The sequence below is a fragment of the Lithobates pipiens genome, unplaced genomic scaffold (genome assembly GCF_037356315.1).
Source record: "Lithobates pipiens isolate NorthernLeopardFrog02 unplaced genomic scaffold, aLitPip1_a1.2 Scaffold_44, whole genome shotgun sequence".
NCBI lineage: Eukaryota > Metazoa > Chordata > Amphibia > Anura > Ranidae > Lithobates > Lithobates pipiens.
In genome coordinates this window covers 2,265,356-2,284,860 of record NW_027507870.1, presented here as the reverse complement: position 1 = coordinate 2,284,860, position 19,505 = coordinate 2,265,356, and the positions used below count along the sequence as shown (strand labels likewise).

The 19,505-nt window shown below is 44.9% G+C and overlaps 1 pseudogene; it reads left to right on the top strand.

Moving 5' to 3' along the window:
• The first annotated feature begins 7,524 nt into the window (after nucleotides 1–7,524).
• On the top strand, nucleotides 7,525–10,428 carry LOC143956881 (proteinase-activated receptor 1 pseudogene; annotated as a pseudogene).
• The last annotated feature ends 9,077 nt before the right edge of the window (nucleotides 10,429–19,505 follow it).

Here is a 19,505-nt window from a genome sequence, read left to right as displayed (position 1 = left end):
GACCGGACTAGAATAAGGAAGTTCATAGCCAGTAGCCAATAGCTTCCCTAGTGTCGGTTTTCGCCTGTCGCACTAACATACAGACGAACTGTTTTTTCAACCGGACTTGAGTCCGTCGGAAAGATTTGAAACATGTTTTAAATCTAAAGTCCGTCTGATTTTTCATCAGCAAAGGTCCGATGACCACACACGGTCGAATTGTCCGACAGAACGAATCCTTTGCTGTCGAAAAGTCCGGCCGTGTGTACACGGCATAACAGTGTGGAACAAAAACTGAAGCATCTAATGCCAGATGATGGGAATTCAAAAAGAGTAGAGTGGAAATTAAACTCTGTCCGTTAAAGAAACATCAAGGCAGCAAATCATCAACAACGAAATGGGATGTGAATGCCCTTACTGGAACAGGTGGACTCTAATGTCAGCGACACAGAGTCTAACAGGCAATGCGCCGCAAACGGCAGATGTGTGGAACTCAAGATGATCTGAGCCTCCAGGATGGGATCCAGAGGAACCATGGGTAACCTCCAAGCTGACCTCCAAACCAAGGACCGTCACAGCTGGATCTTGGTGATAGCTTCCCACTCACTGCAACAATGAATTCTAATATAACGCACACGGTCGGACTTTCCGGCAGAAAAAGTCAGGATGGAATCTTTGCATTGGATATTCCGATCGTTTGTGGGCCTCTTCAGACTTTTTTTTTCGAAAATTCTGACGGACCTAGAAAAGGAACATGTTTTAAATATTTCCGACTGAATCAATGCGTATCGGGAAAACAGCTCGTCTGTATGCTGTTCCGACGGACCAAAAACGATGCATGCTCTGAAGCAAGTACGAGATGGCAGCTATTGGCTACTGGCTATTGAACTTCCTTTTTCTTGTGCCGTCGTACGTGTTGTACGTCACCACGTTCTATATGGTTGGACTTTGGTGTGACCGTGTGTAGGCAAGACCGCTTGAGCAGAATTCTGTCGGAACTCCATCGGAAAAACCGTCAGGCCGCGTACACACGGGCGGACTGTTCGCCCAACTTTGTCCGCTGAACAGTGTTTCAGCGGACAGACCGCTCGTGTGTGGGCTTCAGCGGACAGTTTCAGCGGACAGTCTGACGAACAAAGTTTTTCGGAATTTCCTTAAAACTGTCCGCTGAAACTTGGTTTGAGCAGACAGTCCGCTCGTGTGTAGGCTTGTTCGTCAAACTAAGTTCCGCGCATACTCAGAAAGGATTTACACGCCGAAGGTTGCATTGCAGTGTATAGGACGTTGTTTTCTAGTCCCGTCGTACGTGCCGTTCACATCATCGCGCACGTTTTCAGCGGACTGTTCGTTCATCGTGTGTGGTCAAGTCCGTTCATGCTAATTTTGAGCGGACTGTTTGTCAAACTGTTTGACGAACAAGGTTGGGTGAACAGTCCGCGCGTGTGTACGCGGCCCCAGAGTTTATTCCGATGGAAAAAACGGTTGTGTGTATGTCACATTACTCAAAGTTCTTTCTTGAGATAGGCTCAATGTAGCCACATCAGATGCCTCTAGTGATCATGAAGCCTCAAGCCACCTGGCTCTCCCTTGGCAGCAGTTCCTCTGCTTGCTCTCAACATAGTTAATTCTTTCCAGCCCCCTGGACTCACTGACTTCCATAGTCTTCCTGACTCTCAAGGCTGGCCAGCCTTTACCAGTCCCTGGGCAAAGAATCCCCCTTACACGGGCTACAGTCTCCCACAGGGCAGACCACTCTCCAAACACAGGTTTGTCTACAAACAGCAGCAGCAAGCTGCTCACACTCCACCTGGTGGAGTGTCTATAGTATGCCTGTAAAGTGGCACAGTTTTCTCATGTTTAGAACAGTACCACAGCAAAATGACATTTCTAAAGGAAAAAAAGTAATTGAAAACTGATCACGGCTGTAATGTATTGTCGGGTCGGGATAAAATTGTCGGAATAAAAATCATTGAAAAAAATGGCTTGGGTCCTCCCAGTCCATTACCAGGTCCTTTGTGTCTGGTATGGATTTTAAGGGGAACCCTGCGCCAAAATAAAAAAAAGGTGTAGGGGACCCTCAAAATCCATACCAGACCCTTATCTGAGAACGCAACCTGGCAGGCTGCAGGAAAAGCAGGGGGGACGAGAGAGCGACATGAGGCCACATGCCCTCAACATGGGGAGGATGCTTTTGGGTCCCCAAAGCACCTTGTCCCCATGTTGATGGGGACAAGGGCTTCATTCCTACAACCCTTGCCTGGTGGTTGTGGGAGTCTGTGGGTGAGGGGCTTATCAGGATCTGGAAGCCCGCTTTACCAAGGGGACCCCCAGATCCCAGCCCCCCATGTGAATTGGTAACAGGTAAATTGTACCCCTACCATTTCACAAAAAAAGTGTCAAAAATAGAAAAAAGACAGGAGACACTTTGGCACAAGTCCTTTTTAAAAAAAAATAAAAACTTTTTTTTGGGTAAGGATAAGGGTCTGGTATGGATTTTGGGGGGGGGGGGACGCAATTTATTTTTAAAAAAAGGGCCTGGTAATGGACTGGGGGGGGGGCATGCCGTTTTTTTTCAATGAGTTTTATCTATATTGCCGGAAACCGTCAATTCATTACAGCCGCGATCAGTTTTAAATTGCTTTTTTTCCTTTACAAATTAAATTTTGCTGTGGTATTGTTCCAAACACAGGGAAAATTTGCCACTTTACAGGCATACTATAGACACCCCCCCAGGCACGATATTTAAAGGGATATTTCATTTTTATTGTTTCACTTTAAGCATTATTAAAATCACTGCTCCCAAAAAACTTCCGTTTTTAAAACTTTTTTTGCATTGATACATGTCCCCTGGGGCAGGACCCGGATCCCCAAACCCTTTTTATGGCAATAATTTGCATATAAGCCTTTAAAATTAGCACTTTTGATTTTTCATGTTAGTGTCCCATAGACTTTAACAGATTGAGCCGAAAAGCCCCCCCCCCCCCAGTTCGGTTCGCACCACAACTTTCGAATGGACCTAAAATTCGTGCGAACTTTAGAACCCCATTGAAGTCTATGGGACTTGAACGTTCGAAATAAAAATAAAAGTGCTGATTTTAATGGCTAATATGCAAGATATTGTCCTAAAAAGGGTTTGGGGACCTGGCTCTTGCCCCAGGGGACATGGGTCAATGCCTAAAATGTTTTTAAAAAGGGACATTTTTTATGGAGCACTGATTTTAATGACGATTAAAGTGAAAAGTGAAATATTCCTTTAAATATCATGCCTAGGGGGTGTCTGTAGTATGCCTGTGAAGTGCCACGTGTTTCCCGTGTTTAGAACAGTCCCTGCACAAAATGACATTTAATGGAAAAAAGTCATTTAAAACTGCTTGCGGTTTTAATGTAATATCTGGTTCCGGCAATATGGATGAAAATCATTGAGAAAAAGGGCATGGGTAGCCCTCCCTGCACATTACCAGCCCTTTTGGGTGTTGGATGGATATTAAGGGGAATCCCGTACTCATATTAAAAAAAGGAAATGCGTGTGGCCCCCAGGCCCTATATACTCAGAACAGCAGTATACAGGCGGTGCAAACAAGACAGGGACTGTGTAGGTTTGTTGTGTTAAGTTGAATCTGTTTGTAATTTTCAACTGGTACATTTTTAAAGTGTAGCTCCAGTCAAAAAATCTATTTTTAAGCTTTTTGGAAAACATAGGGAAGGGTTATCACCCCTGTATAATTTTTTTTGCAGTACGTCTTTTTTCATCACTTCCTGTTGTATCCTTCCGTTTGCAAGTAGGAGACGTTTGTAAGTTGGATGTTTGAAAGTAAGGGCCTGCCCTATATGCTCTGCAGAAATGGCAGAACAAGGTGTTGGTGTCGCCACAACATTGTAAGCCCTCAAAGTGACTCTTGGTGGGCGCTGGAGTGCCCTGCTGTGAACGATTATATCAAGAATTGTAATTACATGCCATTGTTGAACAGTGGTAGAAAAATTGGGCCTTTGGTGGTTGTGGTGGTGGTGCTGGTGCCACAACACTATAAGTCCTCACAGTTACTCTCGGTGGGCACAGGAACAGGCCCTGCTGTGAAATATGATATCAAGAATTTAAATTACATGCCCCTGTTAAACAGGGGCTGAAAAATTGGGCTTTAGGCACTGCTTGCTGGTGCCACGAAAATGAAACCTCTCCCAGATACTCTAGTTGGAGTGCAGGAATGAGCCCTGCTGCAAAGCATTGCATCAAAAATTGTAATTACTTGCCCCTGTTAAACAGGGGCTGAAAAATTGGGCCTATGCACTGCAACCTCTCCCATATACTCTAGTTGTAGTTCAGGAATGAGCCCTGCTGCAAAGCATTGCATTAAAAATTGTAATTACATGCCCCTGTTAAATAGGGGCTGAAAAATTGGGCTGGTGGCATCACCCAGAACCAGAAATGTTCTTCCAAGATATCAGCGGAGGAGGAGTCACTCAGCATCAGCATAGGCAGTCTTGAAGGGATGTGATATTTCAAAAAAAATTATTCGGTTACATCAGCTTCAGGTGCTTGGTAGCTGTGGGTGATCCAAGACCGATTCCTCATTATGAAGGTGAGTCGATCAACCGAGTCGGTGGACAGGTGCACCCTGTGATCGGTAACAAAGCCACCAGCAGCACTGAAGGTGCGTTCCAAAAGAACGCTGGATGCAGAACAGGCCAGTAGCTCAATTGCATACTGTGCAAGCTCTGGCCAGTGATCCATCCTCAAGACCCAGTAAGCCAGAGGATTTTTGGTGGGGAAAGGTGTCCAAGTCTGACCTTGCCCCTAGGTATTCCTGCACCATGTAAATCAGACACTGGCGATGGTTGCTGGAACCGATTATACCTTGGGGCTGCGGACTAAAAAATTGAACGCATCGGTCAGACGGCCACCTTCTCCACTGCTCCTTCTGACCGATGCCTGAGCAACATGTTGTCCAGGACCAGGAGATTGTAACCTCCCAGTCTCTGGGAACGCATTTCACAGACATTTCTGCAAGGCCTCCCGGAGATATCTCATCCTCTGCTCCCTCTGCAACGGCAAGATAAGGTCGGCAACCTTACCCTTGTACCATGGATCAAGGAGAGTGGCCAGCCAGTAATGGTCCCTCTCCTTGATCCGAAGAATACAAGGATCTTTCCGCAGGCTTTTGCAGGATCAGGGAGGCCATGCAGCGTAGGTTAGCTGAGGCATTCGGTCCGGAGTCCTCTGTCCACTAAGGACAACATGATCCGCAGCTACCTCCTCCCAAGCCACGTACAAGTCCATGGGTTTCTTTGGACTGTAAATCATCCCTACATGACTGCTGCTGCTGAGTGCCAGCCTCCACCTAAATGCTGACACAATCATCCTCCTCCTCCTCTTCCTGTGTGATGGGTGGGACAGCAGGAACACTGTCTGGATAAAGGGGGCCTTGAGAGGCAAGGAAGTCCTCCTCTTCCTGCCTCTGTTCTGTCTCAAGTGCCCTGTCCATTATTCCACGCAGCGTATGCTCCAACAGGTGGACGAGAGGTACAGTGTTACTGATGCATGCACTGTCACTGCTCACCATCCTTGTGGCCTCCTAAAACGGTGACAGGACAGCGCATGCATCCCTGATCATGCCCCACTGGCATGGTGAGAAAAAAACCGAGCTCCCCTGACCCTATCCTGGTGCCGTAGTTGCACAGGTACTCATTGATGGCCCTCTGCTGCGTGTGAAGCCGCTGCAGCATGAGCAACATTGAGTTCCACCTGGGGGGCATGTCACATATAAGGCGGTTCTTGGACAGGTTCAACTCCTTTTGGAGCTCAGCCAGCCAAGCACAGGCATTAAAGGATTGGCAGAAATGCACACAGACTTTCCTGGCCTGCTTCAGGACATCGTGTAAGCCCGGGTACCTGCCTAAGAACTGCTGCACCACCAAGTTAAGGACGTGAGCCACACAGGGCACATGGGTCAGTTGTCCCTGTCGGAGGGGGGAGAGGAGGTTAATGCCATTGTCGCAAACCACAAATCCTGGCTTAAGCTGGCATGGCGTCAACCACTTCTCGGCCTGCCCCTGCAGAGCTGACAAAATATCTGCCCCAGTGTGACTCCTGTCCCCCAAACAAACCAGCGCAAGCACGGCATGGCATCGCTTTGCCTGCGTACTTTCGTAAGGAGCACCGCTGGTTCCGAGGACAGAGCACTGGAAGAGGCCATGGAGGAAGAAGAAGAGGAGGGGGTGGAGGAGAGAGGTGTGTCACAACCAGTAGTAGCATTTTGGAGGCGTGGTGGCGGAACAACCTCCAACACTACTGCACCTTGTCTTGCATCCTTCCCAGCTGCCAGTAGTGTGACCCAATGGGCCGTGAGACAGGTAATGTCCCTGTCCATGCCTGCTAGACCATGAGTCAGCGGTAATATGCACCTTACCGCTGACCGCCCTGTCCAGCGAGGCAAGGACATTGCCTTCCACATGCCGGTAGAGAGCCAGAATCGCCTTCCGTGAGAAAAAGTGGCATTTGGGGACCTGCCACTGAGGAACCGCATATTGCACAAACTCATGGAAGAGGGCCGAGTCTACCAACTGAAAAGGTAGCAGTTGAAGTGCTAGCAATTTAGCCAAGCTAGCATTCAACCGCTGGGCATATGGATGGCTGGGAGTGAACTTCTTTCTACGGTCCAGCAGCTGGGGCAGGGAAATTTGCCTGCTACAATCGGACGTGGGTGTACTGCTAGCAGAGTGCCCGCAAGCACTTGGCTGTGACACACCTAATTCCAATTCTACACCTTCATTCCTCTCAGAGCAGGTTTCAGAGAGGACTGACGGTCTAGTGGGGTTGGAGATCCCAGCTGATGAGGAGCAAGGAGAGGTCCGCTTTGTTCTTTGGTGTGGGTCTTTGAGGTACGCTTGCCAACGAGCTGCATGGCAGGTCAACATATGTCAGGTCAAGCATGTGGTGCCCAAGCGGCTGATGTTTTGGCCACGCGAGATATTCTTAAAACATATGTCCGACCTTCAGGAACCAGAGACCTCTGCCACAGACGCCCACCAGCGATCCCTTACGCATGGGCGCTACTGTTGAGCTGTTACATCATCCACTCTGTTGAGCTGTTACCTCGTCCGCTGTTTCTCTTGAATGAAAAGCTCCACCCCCTATCCTCAGTACTTGTGCTCTGCAGGAGCCCGCCCCACTGTGCTGCACACTATATGTCCCTACTTCCTGTGCACTGGCCAGCTGCCCCCAGTCATGTGGCCCCTCCTCTAAGGTTCCTTCTGCTCCGGGGCTGATCTTTATATGCATGTTTCTTGTTTCTTATGATGAGCGGGTCTTTTACCTGGTGAAGGAACAGCACTGAAGCATGAATATATTTTGAAGACACTTGGGTGTTAATCTTCACTTGTATTGATACGAACCGAGCACTCAACATTGAGGGGGCACATGAGAGATGACCAGCTGTCTTCCTGTTTGTTGTAATGTGAAAATGACTTCAAAATGTTTCTTGGGCAAAGACTTCAGCTGATATTTTGATGTTTTCAGATAAAGAAACTTGGAATTTAACCCGACGAATCTACAACGTTCAATTGAAAACATATCTGAATAGCTGGTGGCTGACGAAGTTTGTGCCCTCCGTCTATACTGTGGTTCTCCTCATGGCTCTTCCTCTCAATATAATGGCGATTATCATGTTCTTGGTGAAGGTGAAGGTGAAGAAGCCAGGAGTGGTGTACCTGCTGAACCTAGCCACTGCTGATGTTCTCTTTGTTAGTATTCTTCCTTTTCACATTGTGTACCGATTCTCAGGAAATAACTGGCTGATGGGGGAAGGGATGTGCCGATTTGTCACTGCCACGTTTAACAGTAACCTGCGTGGATCCATCCTGCTGATGACGAGTATCAGTGTGGACCGGTTCCTAGCTCTGATCTACCCGGTCCAGTCCCTTCCCTGGCGCACAATGAGACGAGCTTGGCTAGTGTGTTGCTGCATCTGGGCGATATCCATCGCCAGCACCGTGCCGCTTCTCATAAGGCAACAAACCCAAAAATTTCCCCTCCTAAAGATCACAACTTGTTCTGATGTTCAGGATGCCGATTTTTTTTACAAGTTTCATGTTAACTACTACTTCCCTATTTATATGGCTCTTTTATATTTCTTACCTTTAATTATTACAACCTTCTGTTACATTGGAATCATCCGCAGCCTCAGGACACCGAGCATCAAGGGTGCCCAGAAGAGATCCCGAGCCGTCTTCCTGACTGTGGTTGTGCTGTGTATGTTTGTTCTCTGCTTTGGCCCAGCCAATGTTATTTGGTTCATGCATTACCTGCAGGTCTATAAACAAGCCAGTCTCTTCCTGTATGTCATCTACATTGTCTGTGTCAGTATTAGCAGTGTCAGTTGTTGTCTGGACCCTCTTATCTATTACTATGCATCTTCCCAATGGCAGAGACACGTGTACAGCCTGCTGGGTTGTAGGAGAGATTATAAAGCACTCATCAAACAGCATCGAGTTCTCATCCAAAAATAGAAAAAGTTCTAACAAACCTCCTGAAACTTCCCGGTTTATATAACTTGATGAGGAACATTTCCAGAAAGTAATCCTCTTTATAAAGAAATATAACTAATATATTCTTTACTAATGGTTAGGTGCTTACAGTTTATGCCGATGTTGGGTTCTTTATATAACAGCTTTGCTTGCAAGAAAATGACTTTGCAGAAGGATGTTGTTTAGTGATCTTGTTACAGATGTGCCCAACCCAACCAGGCCATCACATTCCATTTAAGTTGGGCTTCCTGAGAAGATTGCTAGTATATCTCCAGTACTTCCTCATGTTCCTGGCTTCCTGAGAATATTCCTAGTGTAACCCCAGTGCTTCCTTAAGTCCTTGGTTTCCTGAGAGGATGTCTAGTTTAGCCCCAGTGCTTCCTTGTTCCCTTGGCTTCCTAAGAAGATGTCTAGTCACCCCCAGTGTTTCCTCGTGTCCCTGTCTTTCTGAGAATATTCCTAGTGTAAGCCCAGTGCTTGCATGTGTTCCCAGCTTTCTGAAAAGATTCCTAGTGTACCCCCAGTGCTTCCTCGTGTCCTTGGCTTTCTGAGAAGATTCCAAGTGTAACCCCAGTGCTTTCTGATGTCCCTGAATTCATTAGAAGATTACTAGTGTACTCCCAGTGCTTCCTTATGCCCCTGACTTCCTGATAAGATAACTAGCACACACCCAGTGCTTTCTCATGTCCCTGGCTTCCACAGAAGAACCCTAGTGTACCCCCAGTGCTTCCTTATGTCCCTGGCTTCCACAGAAGAACCCTAGTGTGCCCCAGTGCTTCCTTATGTCCCTGGCTTCCAAAGAAAACTCATAGTGTACCGCAGTGCTTCCTTATGTCTCTGGCTTCCTAAGAAGATTCCTAGTGTACCCCCAGTGCTTCCTCGTGTCCCTGGCTTCCTGAGAAGATTCCAAGTGTACCCCCAGTGCTTTCTGATGTCCATGAATTCGTGAGAAGATTACTAGTGTACCCCCAGTGCTTCCTTCCTGTATCCCTGACTTCCTGATAAGATAACTAGTGTACCCCCAGTGCTTTCTCGTGACCCTGACTTCCTAAGAATATTCCTAGTGTATCCCCTATGCTTCATTTTGTCCCTGGCTTTCTCAGAAGAATCCTAGTGTACCCCCATTGCTTCATTGTATCCCTGATATCCTGAGAAAATTCCTAGTTTACCCCCAGTGCTTCCTTGTGTCCTTGGCTTCCTGAGAGTACTCCTAATGTACCCTCATTGCTTTCTCAGGTCCCTGGTGTCCTGGGAAAATAACTGGTGTACCTCCAGTGTGTTCTCATGTCCCTGGCTTCCAGAGAATATTCCTAGTTTACCACCAGTTCTTCCTTGTGTCCCTGGCTTCCTAAGAAGATTCCTAGTGTACCCCCAGTGCTTCCTTGCGTCCTTGACTTCCTAAGAAGATTCCTAGTGTACACCCAGTGCTTAATTGTGTCCCTGGTTTCCTTAATACTCCTGGTGTACCCCCAGTGCTTCCTGAGAAGATAACTAGTGTACCCCCAGTGCTTCCTGAGAAGATAACTAGTGTACCCCCAATGCTTCCATGTGTCCTTGGTTACCTGAAAATATCCCTAGTGCACCCCCAGTGCTTTCTGATGTCCCTGGCTTCCTCAGAAGAATCCTAGTTTACCACCAGTTCCACCCGTGTCCCTGGCTTCCTAAAAAGATTTCTAGTGTACCGCCAGTGCTTCCTGTGTCCCTGCCTTCCTCAGAAGAATCCTAGTGTACCCACAGTGCTTCCTCGTATCCCTGGTTTCCTGAGACAATTCCCAGTGTACCCCAGTGCTTCCTTGTGTCCTTGGCTTCCTGTGAATCCAGTGCTAAATTGTGTCTCTGGTTTCCTCAGTACTCCTAGTGTACCCCCAGTGCTTCCTAAAAATATAACCAGTGTAACCTCAGTGCTTCCTTGTGTCCTTGGTTTCCTAAGAAGATAGTGAAAAAATCAACCAGCGCTAAAAAATTGAAACAGTAAAAGTAAATATAAAAAGAAAAAATGCAGCTAGAATACTGTAGGTCAAATTACCAAATCCCACATATCAAAATAAAATATCTCAGTACAGCGCAAATACATAAAACTCTTTACAGTGAAATGCTAAATGCATAAATAAAAGTCCATATTAGTGAATGATACAATATACAGTGATCAGGAAAGATCAAAAAGAGTCCACTTGTGCAGTGTGTCTTTAATCAATATATCCAGTGACGATGTGATCCCTTCACCAATGAACTAGTTGGACTCTCACCTCATCGAATGGACCCCTGATAAATCAGATAGGTCAAAAACACATGTTCCCATCAAGGGTGAAGTATAAGGCTACAGCAAACCAAACGGAAGTATTTCCAGATAGAATCTCCTCAATGTCATCAGGTCAGGAAAATGTCATATATGAAAAAGAACAAGCAGATCTAGTGCTCTCCGTTTGATAACGATTTATTAAAATAAATAAATAAAAACAAATTTCCACTCACATTTCTAGGCACTGATCTCCAGTGCCGAGTGCAAAGCAGGAAATAACATGCATGGATCAGTGTGTTAGCCGGCGGATGACGTCACGACGCGAGTCACGTGGTCCGTACGCGTTGCGTCCCAGGGAGTGGGCGGGACTTCATCAGCGGTGACGGAATGACGTCGGACGGCCGCTTTATACCAACACACTAAATTTAAACCAATAAACGGCGGAGTCATGCGCAAGGCAAGTGCCGCTACTAGCGTGACACCGGAACATACATCTGTGATCGCTCCATACACAGGGGGAGAGGAAAGGGCATATAGAAAACTTTATGAGCGCCAAAAAAACATATTTAAAACAAAATTAAAATCAACACCAGAGAGAAGCGCACGTCAAGTCCGCTGATTGGCAACAGAAAATCACCCACTAAGAGTTCTCGCATAAAACATGCAGAGAAACGAATGAGACGTTGCCCAAACGGACAGCAGAAAGCCTTAAGCGAATCTCCCGGTAGGTCGCATGACCAATGATAAGAACTAACGAATATACCCGCAAATGTCGCTGACGTCATCAGAAAGCTACACTGATCCATACATGAAGAATAAACAAACAAACATAACTATAATTAAACTTAAACATATACCATACATGTAAGGAAAAAATCAAAAAATATATACAAAAAATAAATATAAATAAAAAATATTACAATGAATAATTAAAAAATCAGATACTATAAAGTAAAACAATTATCTGTCCGAAATGAAACAATTTAAATCAAATTCCACATTTAAACCGCCCGGGGCAAGAACCCGTGTTTCATGGATCCAATAGGATTCGCGTTTGCTTAATTGGCGTATGAAGTTACCTCCACGCCAATGCTTGGTGACCTTCTCAATCCCCCAAAAGCTCAAACTCCTGGGATTCTGGGAATGCACCAATTTAAAATGGCGAGACACATTATGAGTCTTCAGGCCCTTTTTAATATTATTTACGTGTTCACCCAATCTCACATGTAGGGGTCTGGAGGTTCTACCGATATATTGGAGACCACATCCACATTGTAACATGGGCTAGTATTGAAAAATCACTTTAAGCCAACTGATCGGAATTCGTACATTCCCCTGGGGAGTTGCCACCATAAGTCTTGGTTGTGCAATATCCCCAGGGGACAGTACGTTAGACTAAGGCGTAATTGTTCCTATATGGATGATTTTGTTGATCAGGCCCACACATTGTCCTCTAGGTTCCGGGAAAAGGGTTATGATCCATCTACTCTTGAACATGAAATATCTAGGGTTCAGCAGATGGATAGGTCCCTTCTGATTAAAGATAAGGCAAAAAAATCAGGTGTGGAAGGGGTTAAATTTCGAATGGTCCTTGATTATAACGTACAGTATAAAAAATTTGAAAAAGTTGTGGCCAAAAACTGGTTTATACTGAAACAAGATCGAGTGCTGGGTCCATTGTTACCCGCACGTCCTTCTTTCATATATAAAAAGGCTCCATCATTGCGTGACCAAATAGCACCGAGTGTTATTGATCCCCCTGTACAAACTGAAAGCAGGCTTTTCTCTTTTCTATCCGGCTTTTATGCGTGTGGTAGATGTACGGCATGTAGGCACTCTAGATGCAATATGAAAAGGAGAAAATCCTTCATAGCCACTAGTAATAATAAGGAATACAAGATCGATAAACTTATCACTTGTTCCACTATAGGGGTGGTATATATGTTACAATGTGGATGTGGTCTCCAATATATCGGTAGAACCTCCAGACCCCTACATGTGAGATTGGGTGAACACGTAAATAATATTAAAAAGGGCCTGAAGACTCATAATGTGTCTCGCCATTTTAAATTGGTGCATTCCCAGAATCCCAGGAGTTTGAGCTTTTGGGGGATTGAGAAGGTCACCAAGCATTGGCGTGGAGGTAACTTCATACGCCAATTAAGCAAACGCGAATCCTATTGGATCCATGAAACACGGGTTCTTGCCCCGGGCGGTTTAAATGTGGAATTTGATTTAAATTGTTTCATTTCGGACAGATAATTGTTTTACTTTATAGTATCTGATTTTTTAATTATTCATTGTAATATTTTTTATTTATATTTATTTTTTGTATATATTTTTTGATTTTTTCCTTACATGTATGGTATATGTTTAAGTTTAATTATAGTTATGTTTGTTTGTTTATTCTTCATGTATGGATCAGTGTAGCTTTCTGATGACGTCAGCGACATTTGCGGGTATATTCGTTAGTTCTTATCATTGGTCATGCGACCTACCGGGAGATTCGCTTAAGGCTTTCTGCTGTCCGTTTGGGCAACGTCTCATTCGTTTCTCTGCATGTTTTATGCGAGAACTCTTAGTGGGTGATTTTCTGTTGCCAATCAGCGGACTTGACGTGCGCTTCTCTCTGGTGTTGATTTTAATTTTGTTTTAAATATGTTTTTTTGGCGCTCATAAAGTTTTCTATATGCCCTTTCCTCTCCCCCTGTGTATGGAGCGATCACAGATGTATGTTCCGGTGTCACGCTAGTAGCGGCACTTGCCTTGCGCATGACTCCGCCGTTTATTGGTTTAAATTTAGTGTGTTGGTATAAAGCGGCCGTCCGACGTCATTCCGTCACCGCTGATGAAGTCCCGCCCACTCCCTGGGACGCAACGCGTACGGACCACGTGACTCGCGTCGTGACGTCATCCGCCGGCTAACACACTGATCCATGCATGTTATTTCCTGCTTTGCACTCGGCACTGGAGATCAGTGCCTAGAAATGTGAGTGGAAATTTGTTTTTATTTATTTATTTTAATAAATCGTTATCAAACGGAGAGCACTAGATCTGCTTGTTCTTTTTCATATATGACATTTTCCTGACCTGATGACATTGAGGAGATTCTATCTGGAAATACTTCCGTTTGGTTTGCTGTAGCCTTATACTTCACCCTTGATGGGAACATGTGTTTTTGACCTATCTGATTTATCAGGGGTCCATTCGATGAGGTGAGAGTCCAACTAGTTCATTGGTGAAGGGATCACATCGTCACTGGATATATTGATTAAAGACACACTGCACAAGTGGACTCTTTTTGATCTTTCCTGATCACTGTATATTGTATCATTCACTAATATGGACTTTTATTTATGCATTTAGCATTTCACTGTAAAGAGTTTTATGTATTTGCGCTGTACTGAGATATTTTATTTTCCTAAGAAGATGTCTAGTGTACCCCCAGTGCTTCTTTGTGTCCCTGGCTTCCTGAGAATATTCCTAGTGTAACCCTAGTGCTTGCATGTGTTCCTGTCTTTCTGAAAAGATTCCTAGTGTACCCCCAGTTCTTCCTTCTGGACTTGGCTTCCTTAGAAGATGTCTAGTGTGTAGTGATATGGCTGAACCGGAGGGACTCCATCTTTATAAGTTCATATAAGATTAACTTGGGTTAATCTGCTAGTTAGTTTAAGTTCTGTATTTACAGATTGTAGCAGTTTTCTATAAAGCATACATATAAGAAAATATAGCTTGCATAAGCAGTTTCATTCTGTACTGTTTAAATAAAGAAATTGTGTCTCAATATGCCTGGGCCATCCCAGACATGACATAGGGACATAGGAAAGCAGGACTCATGACTATGAGTCATGAAAGCAGATGGCATAATTAATGATATGTAATGATATGTAATGTACACCTCTGTATTAACCACACCCATGTTCTATGCAATGATTGGCTAATAATAGCATATATAAGTTGTATACCCGCCCAGAATTAAAGCAGATAAGCTTTGAACATCAACTTTGACTCATTTCTTCTTGTGTTCAGAAAGAAGCTGTCTCCTCAGTACTGCAGTGCTGAGCGGGTTTCGTAAGAGTGGTAATTGCCGTAATTATACCTAGCTGGTCTTTGTCAGGTATATAGAAAGACCATTTCAATCACTACATAGTGTACCCCCTGGCTTTCTTAGAAGATTCCAAGTGTAACCCCAGTGCTTTCTGATGTCCCCGAATTCATTAGAAGATTACTAGTGCACCCCCAGTGCTTTCTCGTGCTTTCTCGTGTCCCTGGCTTCCACAGAATAACCCTAGTGTACCCCTAGTCCTTATGTCCCTGGTTTCCAAAAAAAACTCTTAGCCCTTGTACACACGATCGGAGATTCCGACGACCAAATTCGTCTGAGTTATTCCACGAATTAATTGCGGACCCGTTCCAGAAGTGATGTTGCATACACACGGTCGGAGCAAGTTGTCGTAATTTGCGGTTGCCAAGAACGCAGTGACATAAGCCGTGTACAGCGGGCCTACAAAAGGGAAGTTCAGCACCACGTCCGGCACCCATTGGGCTCCTTCTGCTGATCTCGTGTCTATCGCGTGTTAGTAGAAGTTTGGTGAGAGACGATTCGCGCTTTTCAGATTTGTGATTCAGATCGCTACTGCTCTTCGGTTTGTGCTTGTGTTTGCGTATCTGATAATCAGTGCCTGTAGTCAGTAAGTATTTGTTTCTCATTGTGAACTATATCTTGGTATAGTACGCTTTGAAAGGCATTTCTTATTGTCTGCTTGCTTCTGCTATTCAGGTCGTTCTTTCAGGCCTTGCTGTTTATCGGTGCTTTCTGGTGTCCGTTCTGACGAGCCGACCGTTTTGAAACCATGTTTCATCTACGTACTCGTCGTAGAGTTTGTGCTGTGCAGGGGCTTTGTGTTGGGGTTGTTACTTTGACACAAGCCCGGTCCATGAACAGGGAGGGGAGGCATTTGTGGACCAAGAGATCTGGGAGAATAATCCTGATGATTTCAGGAATTATCTCCGGATGACGGACCCCGTTTTTCACCGTCGGCTGGCTTTGCTGACCCCTTAAATCACCAGGCAGGATACCTGCATGCGGCAAGCCATCACTCCGAAGCAGAGGCTCATTGCCACGTTGCGCTACTTGGCGACAGGGAGAAGCCTTCAGGACCTCAAGTTCTCTACAGGCATCTCCCCCCAGGCTCTGGGGATCATTATTCCAGAGACCTGTTCTGCCATCATTTAGGTCCTGCAGAAGGACTATATAAAGGTAAGTTTTATCCTTTAACATCACATTCTATGTATTTCATGATTGCTAATGTCTTGCATTGCTTTCCTCATTCCCTAATTACCATCATTGCAATATGCTCTAATTCATATACTCTGCCCCTTTGTCCTCAGGCATATTTGCCTCACTAACTTCCCCACCATGCTCTTCTTGGCCCATAAAACTATAGTCTAGTCACTTACCAATGTCTTTTGTCAGCTCCATAGTATTGTTTTCCCCTAAACACCCCCTAAAATCTCTACAAATGTTATGTGTGTGCTTCAATTCATGCAGAGTGACTTTTTAAAATTTTTCGGGTTGTGCCAAACTCATTAGGAACCCCCCCCCCCCCAACTGCTAGCTCAGCTGATATCAATCCTCTATCTGATGACTTTACCAAACCCAATACACACTATACCTACCTTTTTGATGCTCACATTTATGGACGAGTTCACCTAAGCATGTAGTGCAAGGGCCTGCCTCAATACTTTCAAATGCTATTTTTATTTTGTTTTTTCACCTATTAATTATCTTGATATGTAATAGCAGAATGTCAAAATCTGCTTCCATTTTGGTTTCTTTTTGGTATTATGACACTTATTACCTGTGCGGTGGGCTGCCAATAGTGTAACTAAGGAGGGGCTTTCCAAAGTATCACACATTATTTAGGCATTCAGCTCTCAATCAAGTGGAGAGGGTTACCTGTCCAAAACATCCCCCCTCATTTTTTAGCAAGGGCCCATCAGATTGGGGGGGGGGGGGGGGGGGGTAGGTGACTCTCATAAGGGGACCTTATACTTTATGCTTTAAATACTCAGTTCCCAAAATGTTATACTAATTTTGAACAAAAATGTTGGTGTTTAATCTGCTTGCAATATTGATTTGTCAAATTACTATTTTTGGTTCTTGTTTCACTCCACAGTGTCCTTCAAAGCCACAGGAATGGCAGACTGTGGCCTCCCACTTTGCCAGTCATTGGGACTTTCCCAATTGTGGAGGAGCAATAGATGGGAAGCACGTCCGCATCGTCCCACCACCCAACTCGGGGTCGTACTACTTGAACTCCAAGGGGTTTAATAGTATTGTGATGTTGGCGGTGGTGTCTGTGACATATGAATTTTTGTATGTGGACGTGGGACAAAATGGATGGATGTCAGATGGTGGAATCTTCGCACGGGCGGAGTTCTACTGGCGTCTCCAGAGTGGCAGTCTGGGCTTGCCACCCCCAGAGGAGAATCAGGAAGGACTCCCGTTCATCTTTGTCGCGGATGAGGCGTTTGCCCTGGCGAACCATCTGATGCGGCCTTTCCCGATGAGGACCCTCACCCCAGACCAGAGGATTTTTAATTTCCGCCTGTCCAGAGCCCGAAGAGTGGTGGAGAACACTTTTGGTATACTGGCCAGCCGGTTCCGCCTTTTTCTTACGCCTATTCACATGGCGGAATACAAACTGAATCACATAGTGCTGGCGTGCTGTGTTCTGCACAATTTTTTTCAAAAATTTTCTGCAAACTATGCGGTCTTAGTTGGCCAACAAGAAGCAGACTCGAAAAGCTGTAAAATGAAGATAACCTCACGGGCCTTGAACCTGCTCATCCTGGCTTGCCCCCCCAAAGTGCCTGTGAGGTTAGAACACAATACATGGACTACTTTGTGGGTAGGGGGGCCATTGATATGCCAGACAATGTCTGAGAGGCATTTTCAAAATAAATTTTACTTTGAAACTCCTTCATTTAGTGTTTGGCTTGCTTTTAGGTGTCTCCTAGGTAAATTTAGGTTTTTCCTTGTTGTGCCTTTTTCACCAACAGTGCAAACACAAATTATGAGCAAGGTGAGGGGACAGTCTCTTCTTCAGATAAGCTTATTATGTTGTGGGTCTGCTACACACACACACCTTGTTTTTGTTAACTAATGTATGTAGTGCATTACTGACCAAAATCATGCTCATTTTTAGCACCATGGCAGGAAAATGGCATGATTGTCCAAATTTACACATCACTGTGGGTGTTTTTTACTAAAGGCACATCCACTATGCACTACAAGTGCACTGCAAAAGTACACCTGAAACTGCTTTTGGAGTGCAAAGTGGAGTTTCCTTTAGTAAATAACACCCATTCTCACCGCAAACTAAAATTTTACTCCAAATACATGTTTGGCACAATGAAAAAGGAAGCCACACATTGTTGATAATTTAACTTTTTAATACAAGCACATTCACATGTGCGTTTAGAAATGGTTTTTACAACAAACCAAGAAATTGTGTGTATCAAAAACAGACTTTCTGATAAATTTGGTTTACTTGGTGTTTTGGTGTAAACAGGCATGTATCAAAGCGTAAAATACAGAACACAGGAACTTACAAAGTTCAACTTTGAAAAGTGAAGATAATATCAGACATGAGTATGTACAAACTGGGCTGATATTGCCTTCATCACATGGGGTGTCACCCCTGGAATATCCAAATTTGGAAGATGCACACAGTGTGACAACATGTGCTATCTCCCATCATGGGGGATCAATGTACATGCTTTGGGGCTTCATCTCAGCCACTTTCCACAAAACGCGTACATTGATCACCCATGATGGGAGCTAGCGCATGTTTACACACTCTGTGCATCTTCCAAATTAGGATTTTCAAAAAATACAAAAGTTGTGTTTTAAAATATCAAAACTAAAACCCTAGCTGGTTTTTGGTGTTTCACACTCTCCCCAAAACATCAATGAAGTTCATCATTTTATTTTTAACATCATTGATGTTTTGCTATATATTTTCCAAATCCTGATTGCACCCTATTATCTCCCCAATCAGGATCTGGGCACTTTCACTGGTAAAACGGGAATCTTCTTCCACATCACCTACAAAACAAAGCAAAAAAACACACCATGTAATAAAAATATGGTGAGATACATTGATGAGCTTACCGGAAGCTGTGTACCGGTGTCCCTGCCTTCCTCAGAAGTATCCTAGTGTACCTACAGTGCTTCCTTGTATCCCTGGTTTCCTGAGAAAATTCCCAGTGTACCCCAGTGCTCCCTTGTGTCCTTGGCTTCTTGTGAATCTTCCTAGTGTACCCCCAGTGCTTCCTCATGTCCATGGATTTCTGAGAGGATAACTGGTGTACCTCCAGTGCTTTCTTGTGTCCCTGGCTTCCTCTCTACCTGACTTCCCCAGAAGAATCCTAGTGTACCCCCAGTGCTGCCTCATATCCCTGGTTTCCTGAGAAGATTCCTAGTGTACTCCCAGTGCTTCCTTCTGTCCTTGGCTTCTTCAGAAGAATCCTACCGTACCCCCAGTGCTTCCTTGTGTCCCTGGTATCCTGGGAAGATAACTGGTGTACCTCCAGTGCTTTCTCGTGTCCCTGGCTTCATCAGAATAATCCTAGGGTACCCCCAGTGCTTCCTTGTGTCCCTTGTATCCTTAGAAGATTCCTAGTTTACCCCCAGTGCTTTCTTGTGTCCTTGGCTTCCTGAGAATATTCCTAGTGTACCCTCAGTGCTTTCTCGTGTCCC